Below are 4101 nucleotides of genomic sequence, written 5' to 3'. Positions count from 1 at the left end.
GGGAGCAGTTAAGGCATCTGAGCAATCCCCCTGTAAGGTGAAAAGGAGGAAGAATCCGAAATCAAATACATTCAGCTGAATAGAGCTTGTGAAGGACCACTGTTTACTAGAATAGCTTTTGAGAGGAATCTTAAGAGGACAGACTGGCCTAGCAGGCAGGCTGCCTCTGCCAAGATGCTGCTTCCTTTTGGGAACCACAAGAGAAAACATTTCCCCTTTTCCTCTGGCCATATTGAAATAGCCCCTTCTCCTTCCCTCCTGCTCCCTGCCAGGCTTGGGGTATCTCTTGCTATTGGGTGAGGAGAAGTAAGTCCAGACCAGCTATTTAAAGTCAAGGCTTGATAATGGTTGTTTGTCCATGGGTTCCTCTTTGCTTGGGGAAAATGCCCTGTCACAAGAGCATTCAGATAATGCAGCTGGGTGTCAGCTGAACACAAACAGTCCAGCCATCTCCCCAGAGTGCAGAGGAGGCTCTGGGAGAGGGACTCATCCATGCCTTGACCTCCAGATGCTGTGTCTGAGCAGTTCCTGTATTGCTGAGGAGTTTTGTGGGGCTCTGACAGGCTATGTGTGTGAGAGAGGACTGGAGAATACTGTGGAGGAGCTAAAGAGAAGGGACTGCAGAGGAGCTTCCAGCTCCTGTAGGAAATGTGCATGCCCCTATGGGTCTGCAGGAGCCCAAAACTGTGCTCACCTCCATTAAACCAATTAGCTCAGATGTAAATACCAAGATTTCTTCTGGTTTCTGAGTCAGTTCCTCATCATATAGAGAAAGTATTGGACTGAAGTTCTGCAAGTATATCTGATTATATGTCAGCTAAAAACTCCTCAAGATCAGCACAAAGTTCTAGCCTGTTCCAAAGAAAAGCACCAGACCTCAGTCTGCAGCTTTTGTTGGATTAAAACCAGAAATGCCATTAAGATGTTCAGTGGGCTGGGGCACCTCTTCATAGAAGACGGGCTGAGAGAGTTGGGGTTATTAAGCCTGGAGAAGAGAAGACTCCGGGGAGACCTTTCAGAGTGGCCTTCCACTACCTAAATCTACAAGAGAACTGGAGAGGGACTTTTGAAAGGGCATTTAGTGATAGGGCAAAGGGGAATGGCTTTAAACTGAAAACTGTTTTTGATTGGGCATTAGGAAGAAATTCTTCCCTGTGAGGTGGTGAGGCACTGGAACAGGTTTCTCAGAGAAGCTGTGGATGCCCCATCTCTGGAAGCATTCAAGGCCAGACTGGATGGGGCTGTGAGCAACCTGGTTTAGTGGAAAGTGCCCTGACCTGGATAGTCTTTCACTCAGCCAAAACCATTCTGTGATTATATAAAAAAAAAAATTGAAATGTTTCTTCAAATAAGGTATAGAAACCAGTTTGTCTTGCAAAAGCCCTCACTAACAACTGCTTTCTCCAGCTTCCAAAATAAAACTCAGCTATTCCAAAATGAAAAACAATAAATTCATCTATAAAAAATTAAAAATTATTCATTCCAAAATAAAATTCAGTGTTTCAGATGACATCGGAGAGATCTACATAAGTCTGGTTTAACTGGGGCAAAGCTAAGGTGAGAGACAGGTCAAAATCAAGCTTACCATGGAGGCTATCTGCAACCTTTGTAGAAAAAGATTACCATCTTACTGGGCAGATCATGTTTCTGTTATTACCAATAACAATCTGGTTGATACTGTTTACTCTCCCCTCTTTCCTAAGCTATTGCCTCTGACAGATAGAAGATTCACACAACACCTGGGGTGAAGCTCTGATGAGACTGAGTCACGTTACTGATTCAGAAGTGTCCCAGATCATATCACCCACTGTGAGAATGTGTGGGTCCCCTCCCCAAGGTACTCATCGTCCAAGCCAGAGAGGTTGTAAGGAGGAGGGTCTCAGAAGAGTAGGGATAGCTCTGCTATTTTGAATGTTTTGACTTATAGCTGTAGTTTTTCAATAAAACCCATTTTTTAAAATTTTTTGCATTTTGATGTTAAAGCATATGAAATCTTACAGATATTTCAGTGAAAACAGTCTGCCTTTCCATTTATGTTGTGAGGGAATGGCTTTTCTGTGCAATTAGCCAGGAGGATCAAACTTTATGATGGAGCAGCTTAGTCTGAGCTGCTTTCTCTCGCTGGCCTATTCTGAAAGCTCTAAGGGGGGCAAAGCCAGCGATCTTTACAGCCTCACTGGGTGACAGAACAGGCTGCTGCCTCTGGCTATGTGCAGAGACCCCCCTGCTCTACAGGAGCTGATCCTGTTATGCTCTGTGGAACAAGTCTGAACAGGGTGAAATGAAGAGGAAATGCCAGTTTCCAGGCCTCCCAGATGGCTCTGAGTTACTCTGTACACTAACTTTTTCACCCTCAGGAGGTTTAGCATATTAGTTCCTCACCATCCACAAACTGCTTTTGGATCAGCACTGGAAAGCCACCCCACTCGGGTGATTTGGGGGATATGAGCTCTGTCGTGTTAACTGGGTGCCTCTCTGCTCTCCTGCTTTGGTAATCCTCTGCTCTCCTGCAGGTATTAACACGTACAAGAAAGCTTCATCACAATAAATAATACCACAACTTGCCACTCTTTTCTGTCCCTCAAAGACACCATCATACTTTTAAATCAGCCCCAGTAAAAATCATCAGTGGGGCTGCAGAAAGGTCAAAGGTTTGCTGGTTTAGGATTTCGTGGGAATATACGCTTGTTTGGACTCGGCCCAAAAGCTTCGTTTACCTGTTTGACAGGTAACAATTAGCGAGTAATAGCTCTGCCGGCTGGAATGTGGCTGCGAGGGCCAGCGGGCGCTGGGTTACCTGGTGGGCAGGTGTGGGTGCAGCGCCCAGATAGGTATGTGCATGCACAGCATTCCTGGGAATCAGTTTTCCCTTAAAGATGCAGCGATGACTGCAGGGCACAAAAGGGCTGGGCTTAGCCCAGGCTTCAAGACACTGGAGTTGTTTGCAAGGTAAAGAAATAAAGTAAATAGTGGAACAGTAGAGGACCTGAGGAAAGGGCTGCAAGAAGCAGCTGCCCTTTTTTTTCCTTCCCTGAAGAGAGAAGAGTTTTGACTCTTCCCTGAGAATCTTGATAACAGATAATTTAGTGTGATGTGGTATCATGGGAGACAGAAACAGAAAGAAGGGAAAAACCAAGCTCACTTGGCACAGGATAGATGTGAAGTGGGGAAACCATGTCTCAACTGGTTTAGAAACGGTTAAACAGCTTATGTGCAGTTACCTCAACTCTGCCATTATCGAGGATACAAGCCTTATCGGTTTATTGAATAAAACCACTTTATCTGTGGCAAATGGCCCCATTTCCATCTCCTGCAGCAGTCAGAGAAGATTCCTGCATCAGCCCCTCCTCCCTCGAGGGAAGCTGGTATAAATTAAATAGACAGTCAGGGACTTTACAGGTCGGTTTAAGATGTTTGGTTTTGTTTTTTTTCCCCTAACCACTGCAGGTGACCCTCCTCTTCTAGCTCTTTTAGGAACAGAAAGGTTTGCTCATTCTTTTCATATTTTATTTCCATTTGTGAACAGGCTTCTGTGTTCATCTATTTCCACTTTGGTGTTTCATATTTGACAATTGAGCTATTGTGTGACTTTGGAGAAGCCACATCCCCTTTCCTGGTCTCTGTATTTTCACCTGCAGAGTTGGAGTAGCGAGTCCTGTGTTATTAACCACAAAAAATGCAGATTACAAGTACTGCTAGTTATTAACATGTATGCTATTACAGATACGTGTCATACAGTAATTCATTTGAATCTTATTTTACTGTGATTCCAAAGCATTCTATTTTTAATAAAAAACATGTCTTTTATTACTTATAAACAGATTCTCTGGCTGAAGGAACTTTTTCCTTGGATTACCAGTTGATGTCATTCCTTGATGAGGAAGAAGAAATCCAAGTATAATTTGAGACCATTTTCCTTGATCTTAAAGGACCCAGCATCATTTTGAGTAATTATGCATTATTTGTACACTGTTATTTAGTAGGACCTTCATTAAGAGGGAGTCTCTTTGCTCAACAATGTGTGGGCCAGTAAATGGTCATTAAGCCTGACTACTGGCTGACACAATAGCAAGGTTTGTATTTATTCTCACAAACTCCACA

This window comes from Poecile atricapillus, chromosome 2 (genome assembly GCF_030490865.1).
Source record: "Poecile atricapillus isolate bPoeAtr1 chromosome 2, bPoeAtr1.hap1, whole genome shotgun sequence".
Classification (NCBI taxonomy): domain Eukaryota; kingdom Metazoa; phylum Chordata; class Aves; order Passeriformes; family Paridae; genus Poecile; species Poecile atricapillus.
This window is presented reverse-complemented; position numbering follows the sequence as displayed.